Source organism: Thalassophryne amazonica, chromosome 2, assembly GCF_902500255.1.
Source record: "Thalassophryne amazonica chromosome 2, fThaAma1.1, whole genome shotgun sequence".
Classification (NCBI taxonomy): Eukaryota; Metazoa; Chordata; class Actinopteri; order Batrachoidiformes; family Batrachoididae; genus Thalassophryne; species Thalassophryne amazonica.
This window is the reverse complement of record NC_047104.1, coordinates 113,942,386-113,962,602: the sequence shown is the minus strand read 5'-3', so window position 1 is coordinate 113,962,602 and position 20,217 is coordinate 113,942,386. Positions and strand designations below refer to the sequence as shown.

Below are 20,217 nucleotides of genomic sequence, written 5' to 3'. Positions count from 1 at the left end.
GTGACTAAAGTGTTATCTTATCTTATCTTATCTTATAGTAATTAGCCGCATTTTATTGTCAGTAATGATAATGGCGTTGCAACGATAAAAGTAAGTCCCTTTGGCTGCTCCCTTGTTTGCACTCGGGATCGCCACAGCAAGTCCAAGGTGGATCACCATGTTGAATTGGGACAGGTTTTACGCCGGATGCCCTTCCAGTCGCAACTCCACATTACATGGAGAAATGTGGCAGGGGTGGGATTTGAACCCGGAACCTTCTGCACTGAAACCAAGCGCATTAACCACTTTGCCACCACCCCTAAGTTAGATTACCTCTTACTGAAAAAAAAAAAACACGCTGTTTAATTTAACAGCATTATTCCCATCAGTGTATATCAGTAATCACTGAGGCTATGAATGAAACTTTTGCTGCAAAATTACACACAGACCCAAAATTTCCATTTGATCCAATTGAAGTTTGTTTCCTGAAATTCACTGAAACCACCTGTTTTGACCTTTGACTGCAATGAAATCAGCTTTGATGGAACCCAGTAACCACAAAGATGACTGAGCTATTGTGACCATGGTGAAAATGTCTAGGCAGTGATACACAGCATTCAGTCAATGTGTGTGCAGTGTGACACATTCAAAGACTTGCCATTCACTGACCTTAATTCAATTCACTCACTCATCTTCAACCGCTTACTCCAATTAAGAGTCACGGGTGCTGGAGCCTATTCCAGCAGTCATAGGGCATGAGGGGGGGTACACCCTGGATAGGACGCCAGTCTGTCGCAGGGCCACATATAGACAAACAAACACATTCACACCCACACACATGGACAATATAAAGTTTCCAAAGAACCTAACCTGTATGTCTTTGGATGTGGGAGAAGGCCGGAGCACCTGGAGGGAACCCACACAAACCAGGGGAGAACATGCAAACTCCACACAGAAAGGCCACAGGTAGGAATCAATCCCATGACCTTCTCGCTGTGAGGCAACAGTGCAACCACTAACCCACTGTGCTGCCCTCAATTCAATTCAGTTTATTTATATAGTGTCAAATCTCAATAAGTCACGCCAAGGCACTTCACAAGGGTAAGGACTTTAAATCACCTCTAGAAACATAAATGTCTTGTTAAAACCACAGCCATTAGTGCATAAACTGAACAAAATACAGTTGTGAGCATGTCCAAAAGTATTGCTTGTAATCTGCACTACCCTCTGGGGTCTGGGGTATAATTGGCCGTTTTTGACTACTTTTGGTTTTACCTTCATAATTTACCTATAATTTTACATAATTTTTCATAATTAACCTATAAATTTAACCATAATTTTACTTTGCCTTGTTTGGTGTCAATTTTTTCAGCACAACCTCACCTGTTTTATTTCATTCTGACATACTGTCGAAACACAATGACCCTAAATTCACACAAAAACATAAAATACGAATAGGAAAAACTTTGTTTTGTTTTAACTGTGAAAACCAAACATGTTTAACAAAGCATTTTTATAACTTAGAATGAAAATATAAATTGTGGATTCAAAAAAAAAATACAGAAACAACAACATTGAAATTATATACAACTGTTTACATTAAAATGCAGGAAATGCTTCAGGTATTTTTTGTACAACAATTTACAAAACAAAGAGATGCCACACAAATTATTTGTGCCACTCAGAAAAACAATTCCTGTCCAACACAAGACCTCTCTGTCTTGTGTTGGACATGTAACAGGCCTGACACTTTGTCATTCCTCCTGTTGTCCACCTGGAGGCAGCATTTGCACCTTAGTCTGTCTTTGATGGCTTTTTTCCCCTCACCAACAAGGCCATGTGGGGATGGTGATCAACCCACGTAGGGTTAGTGATTTTGATTGGTTTATGACATGCATTTTTCCACCAATGATAAAGGGGAAGTCTTGCCCCCCCGCAATAAAAAAGAGGATGACATTTGCCTATGTGCTAAATGATGCGCCTCAACAACCAACTACTTGGGTCGTGAACATTTTTGATTGATTTAGGTCATGCATTTTCCACCAAATGATAAAGGGAAAGTCATGTTTTTTCCCCTTGTAAATGCCAGAGAGGAGAAAAGAGGAAGAGAACTCCCATTCACGCGTGCTGCATAAAGCACATGCATTACCATAATATTCAGGAAAAAGGCTGGTGAAAATTATTAATCATGATTCAAGTTTTACTGGGCCTATCAAAATTTAAAAACTGGTGTATAGTTTGAAGTCTGAACTTTCAACACACATTCCAATGAAAACTCAGTGTGTGTGGGGTTTTGATGGGAGGGCTGCTTCAGTCATGTGACTCCAGAGGGCTAACCTGATTTATACTATGACACACAACTTTAGACTGTTGTGCCACAGATTGCATTGGGAGACCAGCTTAACTATGATTACATGACCCCTCATGGTATTTCAGTAACAGGCCAAAAATTCAATGTATTTATTTTCACATAAGAAACATAAAAGAACATATTGCATACATGCAACACAGTTAAAAGAATGTAAAGGATCATAGTTACATAGATACCTTTCAACTTATGGTGGTGTGATGCGGAATGAAAATGATTTTGTATCTTGCAAACAACCTGACCCACAAAATCAAGAACAGAAACAGATGGTGCACAACCTGCTTGGTCGTGCAGGTTGTGCACCATATGAAAACATTAGTCTGGTGTTTGTATTTGTATGCCTTTTCATTTCTATTAATCCAGACTTGAGGGTGTGTACAGTAACCAAATCCAGTGTAATTTGTTCAGCTATGCACTCCCATCACACACACCCGCTGCCTGCTGGGGTGCAGCAGCTCACGGTGCAATATCACAGGTCAGACATCCGCGTACAGTTGTCAGCAGACAAAATCATTTCCATTTCCCACAGTGCCATGGATGCATCCTACTACGTGTTAAAACTGAAAGTATCCACTTTCCAATCATGTTCCTCCAGAGTCCATGCTTGCCAAGCCACGCTCACGTGGGTGAAATCAATCACACCCATCATGAAATAACACACAAACTTCACATTTTGCTGAGAAACCTCTCACATTACACAAAGCAGAAGATGCCCTTATCGTCCTATATTCCCTATGACTTAACCATCACCCTGAACACAATAACAACATAAGTCACAACCCATAAACATCCACCACTTCACTGTCTCTCCATTACAAACTGGTCTTACTACACTATCTTCTGCCCCCGTGAATACACACACTCATAAAATGCAGTGCAGTGACAATAGCGCACCTATTACCAGCGATTATGGCTTCTTTGGCTGCTGGAGCTGTCATCCTGGCAATTTGTTGCTGCAACATTAACCAAAGAGCTGTTGGACAAAAAACATTTGTGGTACATGGGCAGAGACAACACAGAAAGGACACTTTTAAGGCCGAAAACACAAATTTGAAAACTTGCTTGCGTGGGAATAGAGCAGTATTAGGGTGGAATTGAGTTGACTTATAAAAGTGCAGGGGTTAATTTAAAACTGTGTGACACAAATGGGCTAGAAAAAAAAACTTTGTGTCCTCACAAGTAACCTAACAACACCCAAAAGCACTCACTGATATGAAGACATATCACTTTGTGCAGTCAGGTCAATATGTACTGGAAAGCAACACAATAAATTCTGTGCCTGTAAACCACCACAATAATATGAAAAGAAGATGTTCTTGTAGTGTACCCTTTCAGCTTTAATTCAAGTGGTTTAACCAACACACACACACACACACACACACACATATATATATATATATACACGAATATTTCATGAGGTGAAAGCTGGAACATATATATACGAGTATAATACAAATAATGAATTTTTATGAGTTCAATGGTACGAATATTTCATGAGGTGAACGCTGGAACATACATACATACATATCTATCTATCTATCTATCTATCTATCTATCTATCTATCTATCTATCTATCTATCTATCTATCTATCTATCTATCTATATATGTATATATATATTTTTTTTATTTTTTTTTTTTTTTAAGAAGCCAGAATTGGATGCCATTTCTGGATGGTAAATCTGTATGGACTGAGTCACTCTGCAAGAAGGGGTCTATTGAGGGAAGCCACCAAAATACCCATTATAACTCTGAACTAGCACGTTGCCCATGGGGATCCATGGGCTCTATATTGTCCACTCCAAGAGGTACTTGACATTTTTCAAGGGTGGTAATAAATTATGCATAGTTTCTATAATGATTTTAACTGAAAGTGCAGGAAATTAAAATGAAAAAGTTTTGTGAATACTTGTATTTATTATTGGGGCACATTTAGTTGACAACTGACAGGGTTGAGATACTTCCTTTGTTGAGAGCTTGTCTGGTTACCAGGGACTGACTAATGGTGATATCAGTGTCCATTGTTCACTGTTTTTTTTTACCTGATATCCCAAATTTATCCAAAAATATAAGTCCTATCAATTTGTTTTTGTGACATTCATCCTTGACCTAAACTACATAAGCATACCAAACAGCAAATGTCAGCTCTCCCCAGTTTGTCCGTGATCGAAGGTATACACATGGATGCATGCATGCTCGCGTACACATACACAGAGGCCACTTTGCTTTTAATATAGATGAGTTATAGATTACTGTGGCCGTGAATGGAGAAACTGTGCAGCTTGCAACTTTTGTCTGTTGCAGCTTCATGGTGGAGTTGAGCAGAGAAGGAATATAACACAAATCAAATCCAGGTTTGAGGAAAATCAAATCCAGGTTTGAGGCTCCCATGTGCCCTTTAGCAAAATGGAGCTGATTTTTTTTTCAAACCAACTACACCATGATGCAGCAATAGACAAAAGTTGCACAATGCAGTTTCTTCAGTCACTGTCACAGATGCCTGTAATTCATTGAGTGTCATTTGAGTGGCTTCCCTCACTTGTATCCTTCTCAACCCTTGAACTGAAGATGAAAGACTACATTACGCGCACATCTTGATTGTTTCATTTCACCTCCACTGTGATGGTGTACAGATACAAAATTACAAAATTTGTGCCACTGCTGAATTAGTTATAGACCTGACTGTATTTGCTTTCATTTTCAGAGGAAGGCCCGACTCACACATGCAGTTTCACACAAGCCTGATGTCTGTGGCTTGCGTACACCTGCTTGGTTTGTCATGTTTGTGATGGCCCAGGTGTCTGCATTGTGTTGACCACCTGACCGGCTGACTGTGTTGTTGCAGCTAACCGCCCACACAAGGCCATCTGCTCCTCTCATTAATTAGGAGACAGCCAGTTTCACCTGCACTGCCCGCATTTGGATCACAATAATTACCACACGTGCATGCGCGCACACAAACACACCAACAAGCTTTATCCAAACCTTGCAGCACACAGTCAACATAAGAGTGATGTTTGCAAAAAAAAAAAAAAAAAAAAAAAAAAAAAAAGAAGTTTGTTTTCACTGTGGAATGGATTACCTCACGGATAAAGCGTCCTGTTAACATTGGCATGTGCAAAAGAATAAAAATATTGCGTCATGTTAACAGACAGCAAGAACAAACAGCAGCGGATAAAAAGAACATCCCCAGGTGACGCAAAGACAAGTGAAATTTTTTTGCTGGTACACTCTAGATGGACAGCTTGCTCCTTCCTAAAAGATATTTTATTGCTTCAAGTGACCGTTTTGTGCACTTTTTCAGTTAGTCAATAAGGTTACCTGGCATTTTACAAACACATGTAAAGGATTCCCCATAGACACTGAAGTGATGCATCTTTAAAACACAATTACTGTCTCTAATGGACAACATGTTTTTTGTGCCTGTTGCTTTAAACAGAAAGGAGAGGCTGGTCACCACACCCCCCCTCTGTTTTTGGGGAAGGGCAATCACTGTATCTGCATCCCACTGTGGGAGTGGCAAAGCAGAGACTGGTTCACATACGGGCATTTATGAAGTCTAGAACAAGATGTTTCAGGTCTAAATTTCGAGTCTGCTCCTTAATCTGCCCCTGACTGAGGCAGCGTCTCAACATCTGTAGTTGGTTCCTGGGTGCCGGATTGCGGCTGCCCACTGCTCCTAGTGCTTAGATTGTGTCTAATTGTAATTGGATGGGTTAAATGCATTTCATTGTAAGAAATTATTATGATCCTTCTTATTAAAATTTGACTTATGGAGGTGTAGTTTCTGCACACACAGAATTGTGGGACGCTGATGATGATAAGCATGAAAACTCAACTATATCTTACCACCAAAGGTCAGTTAAAACCTGATTTTGCACACTATGACCTTCCTGCTGCACCTGTGGTTGATCTGAATGAACACTGGGCGGGCTCAGGGGTCATGATGGGACCTGCCGCCTAAAGATGAAGTGGGGAGATCTGCTGAGTGACGGGGCAGACCGCGCTGGAGGAGGAGGAGAGGCAGAGATGCTCGTTTGGCGGTGGCAGCGGTGGAGGTATAATGTGCGGTGAGGCTGGGTGTCTGCAGTGCGGTTTCACCTCCGCAACCTCCCATCCATTGTTTGAGACTATTATCAGCTGTTAAATTATTCAGATGATATTTACCAGGGCCAATTATACAGGGCCATGTCCTGCAGAGAAAATGGCCAGAGTGTTTTACTGTTGCACTCAGCAGCGGAAGAGTGCGCAGCTGAGGCTGATCACGAAGGGTCCAACTGTGGACTCACTGCTCCACAGGGAGTGTCCCCGCAGACACAACCATCCCTCCTTCACCATTCAGTTTGTTTGTTTGTTTGTGTTTTTAAAAACCGACTTCCACTTTTGCTTTGCTTGTTCATGACATTGTCCACAGCATTCCTTTAATATTTGTACAGAAAAAAATGCAGCTACAGATGTGCTGTCTGTTCACCATTAACATTATTATTGTTATATATGTTTTCACTTCAGGTCAGGTTAAGTGTGTGTATTTATCCTTTAAACATTATCACCCCCATCCTGTGCAGGTGAACACTATAAGTTCATGCACACCGAAGATTTTGTGTCATTTGTCTTCAACAGCACTTTGATGTGCAGCAAAGACTGATGGAGAAAACAATTCATCATCACCCAAGTCTCTCTCTCTGCACCCTGACTCCAGTCAGCAAAATAAAAATAACTAACAGGATATATTAATATAATACACAGCAACAACAACAATATCCATTACTGTGTCCATCCTGACATCGGTGTGTGTTTGTAAAGCGCTTTGAGCTTGCAGTTTCCAGATGGAAAAGCGCCATATAAATGCAGTCCATTTACTGTTCTTGCTCTTGTATTAATATAGATATTATTCTCTTTACATCTTTACAAATGAGGTATTTTTTATACATAAAATCACTACAGTTAATACTGTTAACTATAACAAGACATCAGCAGAGACCTAACGATGGAACAACCGCATGGTTTCATTATGCAAAGTGATAGAGTTTAATTTGTTGCAAAAAACAAACAAACAAAAACAACCTTGAAGACGTTAACAGTGGCAGCTGCACAGATTTAATATCTTGGACAGAGTTGAAGCTGTCAGCAGCCTCGGAGTTCCACTTCTAGGTTCAAAAAAATCTACCTGCACTTCCAAAGAAGCGCACAATTTGCGTGGATGCGTTCAGGTTCCACTTACTTTGTGAAGGTCGGGGTCAAGCTGAGGTAATTGTGCAGCGCTGATAATCCACAGCAAATAGTTTCTAAAGCAGGATTTCGATCCGCATTGTTTGTGGAGGGCTGAACGGTACTCAGGTGTTATTCCTTTTCTTTGTGTCTGAAATATTGTGTTGAAAAAGAGGACGGAGGGGCAGAAGTCATATGCAGAGGAAAACTTTCCTTTGGGAGCTCAAAAATAAAAAATGTTGACTTTCCGAGTTTAATAAATAATGAGGTATTACTTTTTCTTCTTAAATGTAGGAGTAAAAAAAAATAAAAAAAAATAAAATAAAATAAGAGCGAGTCAGAGGTTTAGGATCCTTAAGGAAGTCTTTGGTTTTGCGCTTTTGCTTTCAAAAAGCAAACACCACTGTACGAGGAACAAAAAATAATAATAATAATAATAATAAAAATCACAACTTGTCCCAGTCACGTAAAATCCGCTCTTATACTCGAACATTCCAGAAAGCAAACGGATAAAAAGAAGACATTTGTGTCTTGATTTGACGGCTGCTCTTCGAGTCCGCACGGATCCCCGCCAGGAGAAAAAAAACAAAACAAAAACAAACAAAAACACGCAAACGGAGATGCGGATCGAGGCGGATCGTATTCCTCCCGTGGTAACTTTAAAACCTTCCTCCTTTATTTAAAAGCACGTTTGTGGTCCTGCTGCTGTCGATCCTCCGCACACACACCGACGGCGCTCCTAAAAACTCTTCTCTCCCCAAACGCAAACGAATTAAGATGTAATTTGTTTTTCTCCTGTTGACTCTTTGTGGTTTTCAGTCTTATTTTCTTTCAGATGACGTGAGGAGCAGCCGGCTCTCCCTCTCTCCTCCTCCTCCTCCTTTCTCTGTCCTCGCTGGAGCCTTCTGTCTGCGTTTAAACACCATCTGGAGCCTCTCTCTCTCTCTCTCTCTCTCTCTCTCTCTCTCTCTCTCTCTCTCTCTCTCTCTCTCTCTCTCTCTCTGTCCTATACTATAGGAATCCTATCGAAATATGAGTAACAACAAATGTATAATTTGAGAGCAAAATAAAAACTATTAAACACACACACACACACACACACACACACACACACACACACACACACACACACACACACACACACACACACACACACACACACACACACACACACACACACACACACAGGTCTGCCTGAGCGCCTTTAGTTAATAAAAGCTGTTAATATAGTATATATACATTTAACTTCCACAAAAACAAAGTATTAGCATGCAATCCTGAAAATAATATAATTTTATGGAGTAAACTGATTAAATAAATAAATGAATAAAAAGAAATGGTGATTTCTGAAACACAGCTTTAAGAGTTCCGCTGTCTGCCCCTAGGGGCCGCTGTTTCCTCATATCGGTGGGCAGGATGAGCTCTGACAGCTTGACAATGGATCTCTTGCAATCAGATGATCAGATTATTTATGTATTATTTATTTAACCTGTTTTTAACCAGGTGAGTCTTATTGAGATTACAAGATAATTTTTATAAGGGATCTCTGGACAAGACAGCAGTCACAGTTCAAAATGAGAAAACTGGAGGACATCTAGGTGTTTGGGAAATGCCTATGATTTATAGCGAAGATATGAATCTGTTTTTTAGAACGTTTTCAGATGCTTTTTTTTTTTTTTTTTTTGCTCCTCCTTTCTCTCTCTCTCTCTCTTAAAAATGAAATGTCAAAGTAAGTTGTGGGGTTGCGTCTGGCATCCAGCATACAACGGCTGGAAGATCCGTAAATGGCTCTATACTGGATCTGCCATGGTGATCTTGACCAATCAGGGGGCAGTCAAAAGACAAACTACAACAGTAACAAATCAATCAAAAATGATTGTTCATTGTTAAATATGACGAAGAGTCACACTCTAAATGCAAATTGTTCAGCCACATTCTATTCTATTTATCTGGTTTTTTTTTTTTATTATTTCTCATTTATATACATAACAGTTAAACGTAGTTTTAAAAAGACTATTATTAGGCATCCTCAGATTCTCACAGGCCCAGACAGACAGACAGACAGACAGACAGACAGATAGATACAGTGAGGAAAATTGCAAGTTCTCCCACTTAGAAATCATGGAGGGGTCTGAAATTTTCATCTTAGGTGCATGTCCACTGTGAGAGACATCTAATCTAAAAAAAAAAAATTCAGGAAATCACAATGTGTGATTTTTTTAATCATTTAGTTGTATGTTACTGCTGCAAATAAGTATTTGAACACCTGTGAAAATCAATGTTAATGTTTGGTACAGTAGCCTTTGTTTGCAATTACAGAGGTCAAACACTTCCTGTAGTTTTTCACCAGGTTTTCACACACTGCAGCAGGGATTTTGGTCCACTCCTCCATACAGATCTTCTCCAAATCTTTCAGGTTTCGAGTTTCAGCTCCTTCCAAAGATTTTCTATTGAGTTCAGGTCTGGAGACTGGCCAGGCCACTCCAGGACCTTGAAATGCTTCTTACAGAGCCCCTCCTTAGTTGCCCTGGCTGTGTGTTTGGGGTCATTGTCATGCTGGAAGACCCAGCCATGACCCATCTTCAATGCTCTTACTGAGGGAAGGAGGTTGTTTGCCAAAATCTCGCAATACATGACCCCATCCATCCTCCCTTCAATACGGTACAGTCGTCCTGTCCCTTTGCAGAAGAGCACCCCCAGAGTATGATGTTTCCACCCCCATGCTTCACAGTTGGGATGGTTTTCTTGGGGTTGTTCTCATCCTCTAAACATGGTAAGTGGAGTTGATTCCAAAAAGCTCTATTCTGGTCTCATCTGACCACATGACCTTCTCCCATGCCTCCTCTGGATCATCCAGATGGTCACTGGTGAACCTAAAACGGGCCTGGACATGTGCTGGCTTGAGCAGGGGGACCTTGCTGCCCTGCAGGATTTTAAACCATGACAGCATCATGTGTTACTAATGTAATCTTTGTGACTGTGGTCCCAGCTCTCTTCAGGTCATTGACCAGGTCCTCCTGTCTAGTTGTGAGCTTTCTCAGAATCATCCTTACCCCACAAAGTAAGATCTTGCATGGAATCCCAGACCGAGGGAGAATGACAGTCATCTTGTGTTTCTTCCACTTTCTAATAAATAAACATAACAGTTGTTGTCTTCTACCAAGCTGCTTGCCTGTTGTCCTGTAGTCCATCCCATCTTTGTGCAGGCCTACAGTTTTGTCCCTGGTGTCCTTAGACAGCTCTTTGGTCTTGGCTATGGTGGACAGGTTGGAGTGTGATTGATTGAGTGTGTGAACAGGTGTCTTTTATACAGGTAACAAGTTCAAACAGGTGCAATTAATACAGGTAAAGTGTGCAGAATAAGAGGGCTTCTTAAAGAAAAAAAAATTACATTGGACATGCACCTCAGATGAACATTTCAGACCCCTCCATGATTTCTAAGTGAGAGAACTTGAAAAATTGCAAAATTGCAGGGTGTTCAAATACTTATTTTCCTCACGATAGATAGATAGATAGATAGATAGATAGATAGATAGATAGATAGATAGATAGATAGATAGATAGATAGATAGATAGATAGATAGATAGATAGATAGATAGATAGATAGATAGATAGATAGATAGATAGATAGATAGATAGATAGATAGATAGATAGATAGATAGATAGATAGATAGATAGATAGATAGATAGATAGATAGATAGATAGATAGATAGATAGATAGATAGATAGATAGATAGATAGATAGATAGATAGATAGATAGATAGATAGATAGATAGATAGATAGATAGATAGATAGATAGATAGATAGATAGATAGATAGATAGATAGATAGATAGATAGATAGATAGATAGATAGATAGATAGATAGATAGATAGATAGATAGATAGATAGATAGATAGATAGATAGATAGATAGATAGATAGATAGATAGATAGATAGATAGATAGATAGATAGATAGATAGATAGATAGATAGATAGATAGATAGATAGATAGATAGATAGATAGATAGATAGATAGATAGATAGATAGAAGGACCCTCAGGGAAATCAATGTTCCATTTGCAGCACAGCACTGATAAGAACAATAACAGCAAAAGAAAAGAAAAAAGCTTAATCTGTTTGTATGTGGAAAACATCCTCTGGTATAAGGAAACTTTAGGCCTGAAACAGGTCTTTTCAGGCTTGGTGGATGCCTGCCTGCCTGCCTGCCTGCTGTGAGACACACAACACCTCCTGTGGGAGCAGCAGCTCGTTTCGATTTAAAGCTACAGTGTGTAGGATTTAGGGGTGTTTATTTGCAGAAATGGAACATAGCATTCACCACTGTCTGTTCATTAGTATACAAATAATGAATGTTTATGAGTTCAATGGTACAAATATTTCACCTCATGAAATATTCGTACCATTGAAAGAATGAACTGCGACAGACTGGCGCCCTGTTCAGGGTGTACCTCATCTCACGCCCCATGACTGCTGGGATAGGCTCCAGCCCCCTGCGACCCTTAATTGGAATAAGCAGCTGAAGATGAGTGAGTGAGTGAAAGAATGAAAAAACATTCATTATTTGTTTTATATAACGGCTAAAATAGGTCTTTGCCTTTTGATATTTTACTCATTTCTAAACAACAGAAAAAGGACTTACATTTTGGTCTTCCACTGCTGCTTAACAGTCCAACACAAACTTTAAATAGGAGTCCAAAATTGCAATGATGTAGTCCATGATGCTGTGCACTGACTTCGTGCACTTCCAAAGAAAAAAAAAAAGACTGTGTAGTTCCTCAGTTCAGCGAAAAAAATCACGTCAGAACTTTTTCCAGCTTTTCATCCTAACAGCTCTTCATGCCTCCAGACACCTTACAGCATAGTGGATTTGTTTTTTTTTGTGTGTTAGAAGAATTAGCAGCATCAGTTAGCTCCTTCAAATTGTCATACGCCAGCAAAACAAAATCCGTTATGTTTAGCTAAATTACGCCTCTGGTAGTGTGAGTGTGCGTGGTGGTCGGAGTGTGTAATAGCATATTTCATATAGCACCAATATTGCACACTATAAAAGAACAATTGCACAGTCAATGAAACACAATGGCAAATGGTACGAATAATCAATCAATCAATCAATCAATCAATTTTATTTATATAGCGCCAAATCACAACAAACAGTTGCCCCAAGGTGCTTTATATTGTAAGGCAAGGCCATACAATAATTACGTAAAAACCCCAGTGGTCAAAACGACCCCCTGTGAGCAAGCACTTGGCGACAGTGGGAAGGAAAAACTCCCTTTTAACAGGAAGAAACCTCCAGCAGAACCAGGCTCAGGGAGGGGCAGTCTTCTGCTGGGACTGGTTGGGGCTGAGGGAGAGAACCAGGAAAAAGACATGCTGTGGAGGGGAGCAGAGATCGATCACTAATGATTAAATGCAGAGTGGTGCATACAGAGCAAAAAGAGAAAGAAACACTCAGTGCATCATGGGAACCCCCCAGCAGTCTAAGTCTATAGCAGCATAACTAAGGGATGGTTCAGGGTCACCTGATCCAGCCCTAACTATAAGCTTTAGCAAAAAGGAAAGTTTTAAGCCTAATCTTAAAAGTAGAGAGGGTGTCTGTCTCCCTGATCCGAATTGGGAGCTGGTTCCACAAGAGAGGAGCCTGAAAGCTGAAGGCTCTGCCTCCCATTCTACTCTTACAAACCCTAGGAACTACAAGTAAGCCTGCAGTCTGAGAGCGAAGCGCTCTATTGGGGTGATATGGTACTATGAGGTCCCTAAGATAAGATGGGACCTGATTATTCAAAACCTTATAAGTAAGAAGAAGAATTTTAAATTCTATTCTAGAATTAACAGGAAGCCAATGAAGAGAGGCCAATATGGGTGAGATATGCTCTCTCCTTCTAGTCCCCGTTAGTACTCTAGCTGCAGCATTTTGAATTAACTGAAGGATTTTCAGGGAACGTTTAGGACAACCTGATAATAATGAATTACAATAGTCCAGCCTAGAGGAAATAAATGCATGAATTAGTTTTTCAGCATCACTCTGAGACAAGACCTTTCTAATTTTAGAGATATTGCGTAAATACAAAAAAGCAGTCCTACATATTTGTTTAATATGCGCTTTGAATGACATATCCTGATCAAAAATGACTCCAAGATTTCTCACAGTATTACTAGAGGTCAGGGTAATGCCATCCAGAGTAAGGATCTGGTTAGACACCATGTTTCTAAGATTTGTGGGGCCAAGTACAATAACGTCAGTTTTATCTGAGTTTAAAAGCAGGAAATTAGAGGTCATCCATGTCTTTATGTCTGTAAGACAATCCTGCAGTTTAGCTAATTGGTGTGTGTCCTCTGGCTTCATGGATAGATAAAGCTGGGTATCATCTGCGTAACAATGAAAATTTAAGCAATGCCGTCTAATAATACTGCCTAAGGGAAGCATGTATAAAGTGAATAAAATTGGTCCTAGCACAGAACCTTGTGGAACTCCATAATTAACCTTAGTCTGTGAAGAAGATTGATTTCCCATTTACATGAACAAATTGTAATCTATTAGATAAATATGATTCAAACCACCGCAGCGCAGTGCCTTTAATACCTATGGCATGCTCTAATCTCTGTAATAAAATTTTATGGTCAACAGTATCAAAAGCAGCACTGAGGTCTAACAGAACAAGCACAGAGATGAGTCCACTGTCTCAGGCCATAAGAAGATCATTTGGAACCTTCACTAATGCTGTTTCTGTACTATGATGAATTCTAAACCCTGACTGAAACTCTTCAAATAGACCATTCCTCTGCAGATGATCAGTTAGCTGTTTTACAACTACCCTTTCAAGAATTTTTTGAGAGAAAAGGAAGGTTGGAGATTGGCCTATAATTAGCTAAGATAGCTGGGTCAAGTGATGGCTTTTTAAGTAATGGTTTAATTACTGCCACCTTAAAAGCCTGTGGTACATAGCCAACTAATAAAGATAGATTGATCATATTTAAGATCGAAGCATTAAATAATGGTAGGGCTTCCTTGAGCAGCCTGGTAGGAATGGGGTCTAATAGACATGTTGATGGTTTGGATGAATTAACTAATGAAAATAACTCAGACAGAACAATCTGAGAGAAAGAGTCTAACCAAATACTGGCATGACTGAAAGCAGCCAAAGATAACAATACGTCTTTGGGATGGTTATGAGTAATTTTTTCTCTAATAGTTAAAATTTTATTAGCAAAGAAAGTCATGAAGTCATTACATGTTAAAGTTAAAGGAATACTCGGCTCAATAGAGCTCTGACTCTTTGTCAGCCTGGCTACAGTGCTGAAAAGAAACCTGGGGTTGTTCTTATTTCCTTCAATTAGTGATGAGTAGTAAGATGTCCTAGCTTTACGGAGGGCTTTTTTATAGAGCAACAGACTCTTTTTCCAGGCTAAGTGAAGATCTTCTAAATTAGTGAGACGCCATTTCCTCTCCAACTTACGGGTTATCTGCTTTAAGCTGCGAGTTTGTGAGTTATACCATGGAGTCAGGCACTTCTGATTTAAAGCTCTCTTTTTCAGAGGAGCTACAGCATCCAAAGTTGTCTTCAATGAGGATGTAAAACTATTGACGAGATACTCTATCTCACTTACAGAGTTTAGGTAGCTACTCTGCACTGTGTTGGTATATGGCATTAGAGAACATAAAGAAGGAATCATATCCTTAAACCTAGTTACAGCGCTTTCTGAAAGACTTCTAGTGTAATGAAACTTATTCCCCACTGCTGGGTAGTCCATCAGAGTAAATGTAAATGTTATTAAGAAATGATCAGACAGAAGGGAGTTTTCAGGGAATACTGTTAAGTCTTCAATTTCCATACCATAAGTCAGAACAAGATCTAAGATATGATTAAAGTGGTGGGTGGACTCATTTACATTTTGAGCAAAGCCAATTGAGTCTAACAATAGATTAAATGCAGTGTTGAGGCTGTCATTCTCAGCATCTGTGTGGATGTTAAAATCGCCCACTATAATTATCTTATCTGAGCTAAGCACTAAGTGTTGTGTGGGCCACTGAAGAGGAGGTACTGCTGGCCCACCACCACCAGAGGGCGCCCTGCCTGGAGTGCGGGCTCCAGGCACCAGAGGGCGCTGCCGCCTCACAGGAGCAGCCAAGGTGACAGCTGTCACCTATCAACCGAGACAGCTGACATCCATCAGCAGAGGGGTATATCAGCTGGACGGCATCTCCACCTCATTGCCGAGATATCGCTCTACCAAGGAGGTAACGTATCCAGCCCAACGAATTGTCTTCTGACTATTGAATACTTTTGCCTTTGCACAGAAAGAGAGAAGAACAGCAGGAGACTGTATTTTGGGATAAGTACTTGCATTCCTGCACTACAGTGTTGTTGTTGATTAGAGGTGGAGGTGGTGTTTCCACCCTACGTGTTGCTGGGTGCAGCCGCACCCACATTTGACTGTTTCTGTTCCTCGCCAGCAGTACCGGATCCGACGAGCGGAGGCAGTGGCCACCTGGGAGTTCGGGACTTGGCGGCTCCAGTATTCCCGGGGTTCGGTGGCAGAGGAAATCGGGTGGTTCCGGTTCGACTCGGACAGACGTCTCCTATCGTCGAGCCTGCCCACACGACACCATTGGAATTGGTTATAACCACAATTGTAATCTGTTGTGTTTGTTGTGCGTATTCACAACAGTAAAGCTTTGTTATTTGACTTTCTCCATTGTCCATTCATTTGCGCCCCCTGTTGTGGGTCCGTGTTCCTACACTTTCACAACACTAAGTCAGACAAAAGGTCTGAAAATTCACAGAGAAACTCACAGTAACGACCAGGAGGACGATAGATAATAACAAATAAAACTGGTTTTTGGGACTTCCAATTTGGATGGACAAGACTAAGAGTCAAGCTTTCAATCAATCAATCAATCAATCAATTTTTTTTATATAGCGCCAAATCACAACAAACAGTTGCCCCAAGGTGCTTTATATTGTAAGGCAAGGCCATACAATAATTATGTAAAACCCCAACGGTCAAAACGACCCCCTGTGAGCAAGCACTTGGCTACAGTGGGAAGGAAATCTCCCTTTTAACAGGAAGAAACCTCCAGCAGAACCAGGCTCAGGGAGGGGCAGTCTTCTGCTGGGACTGGTTGGGGCTGAGGGAGAGAACCAGGAAAAAGACATGCTGTGGAGGGGAGCAGAGATCGATCACTAATGATTAAATGCAGAGTGGTGTATACAGAGCAAAAAGAGAAAGAAACAATGCATCATGGGAACCCCCCAGCAGTCTACGTCTATAACAGCATAACTAAGGGATGGTTCAGGGTCACCTGATCCAGCCCTAACTATAAGCTTTAGCAAAAAGGAAAGTTTTAAGCCTAATCTTAAAAGTAGAGAGGGTGTCTGTCTCCCTGATCTGAATTGGGAGCTGGTTCCACAGGAGAGGAGCCTGAAAGCTGAAGGCTCTGCCTCCCATTCTACTCTTACAAACCCTAGGAACTACAAGTAAGCCTGCAGTCTGAGAGCGAAGCGCTCTATTGGGGTGATATGGTACTACGAGGTCCCTAAGATAAGATGGGACCTGATTATTCAAAACCTTATAAGTAAGAAGAAGAATTTTAAATTCTATTCTAGAATTAACAGGAAGCCAATGAAGAGAGGCCAATATGGGTGAGATATGCTCTCTCCTTCTAGTCCCCGTCAGTACTCTAGCTGCAGCATTTTGAATTAACTGAAGGCTTTTTAGGGAACTTTTAGGACAACCTGATAATAATGAATTACAATAGTCCAGCCTAGAGGAAATAAATGCATGAATTAGTTTTTCAGCATCACTCTGAGACAAGACCTTTCTGATTTTAGAGATATTGCATAAATGCAAAAAAGCAGTCCTACATATTTGTTTAATATGCGCTTTGAATGTCATATCCTGATCAAAATGACTCCAAGATTTCTCACAGTATTACTAAAGGTCAGGGTAATGCCATCCAGAGTAAGGATCTGGTTAGACACCATGTTTCTAAGATTTGTGGGGCCAAGTACAATAACTTCAGTTTTATCTGAGTTTAAAAGCAGGAAATTAGAGGTCATCCATGTCTTTATGTCTGTAAGACAATCCTGCAGTTTAGCTAATTGGTGTGTGTCCTCTGGCTTCATGGATAGATAAAGCTGGGTATCATCTGCGTAACAATGAAAATTTAAGCAATACCGTCTAATAATACTGCCTAAGGGAAGCATGTATAAAGTGAATAAAATTGGTCCTAGCACAGAACCTTGTGGAACACCATAATTAACTTTAGTCTGTGAAGAAGATTCCCCATTTACATGAACAAATTGTAATCTATTAGACAAATATGATTCAAACCACCGCAGCGCAGTGCCTTTAATACCTATGGCATGCTCTAATCTCTGTAATAAAATTTTATGGTCAACAGTATCAAAAGCAGCACTGAGGTCTAACAGAACAAGCACAGAGATGAGTCCACTGTCCGAGGCCATAAGAAGATCATTTGTAACCTTCACTAATGCTGTTTCTGTACTATGATGAATTCTAAAACCTGACTGAAACTCTTCAAATAGACCATTCCTCTGCAGATGATCAGTTAGCTGTTTTACAACTACCCTTTCAAGAATTTTTGAGAGAAAAGGAAGGTTGGAGATTGGCCTATAATTAGCTAAGATAGCTGGGTCAAGTGATGGCTTTTTAAGTAATGGTTTAATTACTGCCACCTTAAAAGCCTGTGGTACATAGCCAACTAACAAAGATAGATTGATCATATTTAAGATCGAAGCATTAAATAATGGTAGGGCTTCCTTGAGCAGCCTGGTAGGAATGGGGTCTAATAAACATGTTGATGGTTTGGATGAAGTAACTAATGAAAATAACTCAGACAGAACAATCGGAGAGAAAGAGTCTAACCAAATACCGGCATCACTGAAAGCAGCCAAAGATAACGATACGTCTTTGGGATGGTTATGAGTAATTTTTTCTCTAATAGTTAAAATTTTGTTAGCAAAGAAAGTCATGAAGTCATTACTAGTTAAGGTTAATGGAATACTCAGCTCAATAGAGCTCTGACTCTTTGTCAGCCTGGCTACAGTGCTGAAAAGAAACCTGGGGTTGTTCTTATTTTCTTCAATTAGTGATGAGTAGAAAGATGTCCTAGCTTTACGGAGGGCTTTTTTTATAGAGCAACAGACTCTTTTTCCAGGCTAAGTGAAGATCTTCTAAATTAGTGAGACGCCATTTCCTCTCCAACTTACGGGTTATCTGCTTTAAGCCACGAGTTTGTGAGTTATACCATGGAGTCAGGCACTTCTGATTTAAAGCTCTCTTTTTCAGAGGAGCTACAGCATCCAAAGTTGTCTTCAATGAGGATGTAAAACTATTGACGAGATACTCTATCTCACTTACAGAGTTTAGGTAGCTACTCTGCACTGTGTTGGTATATGGCATTAGAGAACATAAAGAAGGAATCATATCCTTAAACCTAGTTACAGCGCTTTCTGAAAGACTTCTAGTGTAATGAAACTTATTCCCCACTGCTGGGTAGTCCATCAGAGTAAATGTAAATGTTATTAAGAAATGATCAGACAGAAGGGAGTTTTCAGGGAATACTGTTAAGTCTTCTATTTCCATACCATAAGTCAGAACAAGATCTAAGATATGATTAAAGTGGTGGGTGGACTCATTTACTTTTTGAGCAAAGCCAATAGAGTCTAATAATAGATTAAATGCAGTGTTGAGGCTGTCATTCTCAGCATCTGTGTGGATGTTAAAATCGCCCACTATAATTATCTTATCTGAGCTAAGCACTAAGTCAGAGAAAAGGTCTGAAAATTCACAGAGAAACTCACAGTAACGACCAGGCGGACGATAGATAATAACAAATAAAACTGGTTTTTGGGACTTCCAATTTGGATGGACAAGACTAAGAGTCAAGCTTTCAAATGAATTAAAGCTCTGTCTGGGTTTTTGATTAATTAATAAGCTGGAATGGAAGATTGCTGCTAATCCTCCACCTCGGCCCGTGCTACGAGCATTCTGACAGTTAGTGTGACTCGGGGGTGTTGACTCATTTAAACTAACATATTCATCCTGCTGTAACCAGGTTTCTGTAAGGCAGAATAAATCAATATGTTGATCAATTATTATATCATTTACTAACAGGGACTTAGAAGAGAGAGACCTAATGTTTAATAGACCACATTTAACTGTTTTAGTCTGTGGTGCAGTTGAAGGTGCTATATTATTTTTTCTTTTTGAATTTTTATGCGTAAATAGATTTTTGCTGGTTATTGGTAGTCTGGGAGCAGGCACCATCTCTACGGGGATGGGGTAATGAGGGGATGGCAGGGGGAGAGAAGCTGCAGAGAGGTGTGTAAGACTACAACTCTGCTTCCTGGTCCCAACCCTGGATAGTCACAGTTTGGAGGATTTAAGAAAATTGGCCAGATTTCTAGAAATGAGAGCTGCTCCATCCAAAGTGGGATGGATGCCGTCTCTCCTAACAAGACCAGGTTTTCCCCAGAAGCTTTGCCAATTATCTATGAAGCCCACCTCATTTTTTGGACACCACTCAGACAGCCAGCAATTCAAGGAGAACATGCGGCTAAACATGTCACTCCCGGTCTGATTGGGGAGGGGCCCAGAGAAAACTACAGAGTCCGACATTGTTTTTGC

General features: G+C 40.3%; 1 protein-coding gene across 9 annotated transcripts in view; it reads right to left on the bottom strand.

Moving 5' to 3' along the window:
* cbfa2t3 (CBFA2/RUNX1 partner transcriptional co-repressor 3) overlaps positions 1 to 20,217 on the bottom strand; it is a 187,620-nt gene that overhangs the window by 111,006 nt on the left and 56,397 nt on the right. The window contains exon 1 of one of the 9 annotated variants that reach the window (XM_034192233.1): positions 7,568 to 8,543. The exons of the other annotated variants lie outside the window; for them this stretch is intronic. The gene's annotated coding sequence lies outside the window, so the exon portion shown is untranslated. Of the gene's footprint in view, positions 1 to 7,567; positions 8,544 to 20,217 lie in introns of those variants that run through there. 9 annotated transcript variants of the gene reach the window in all.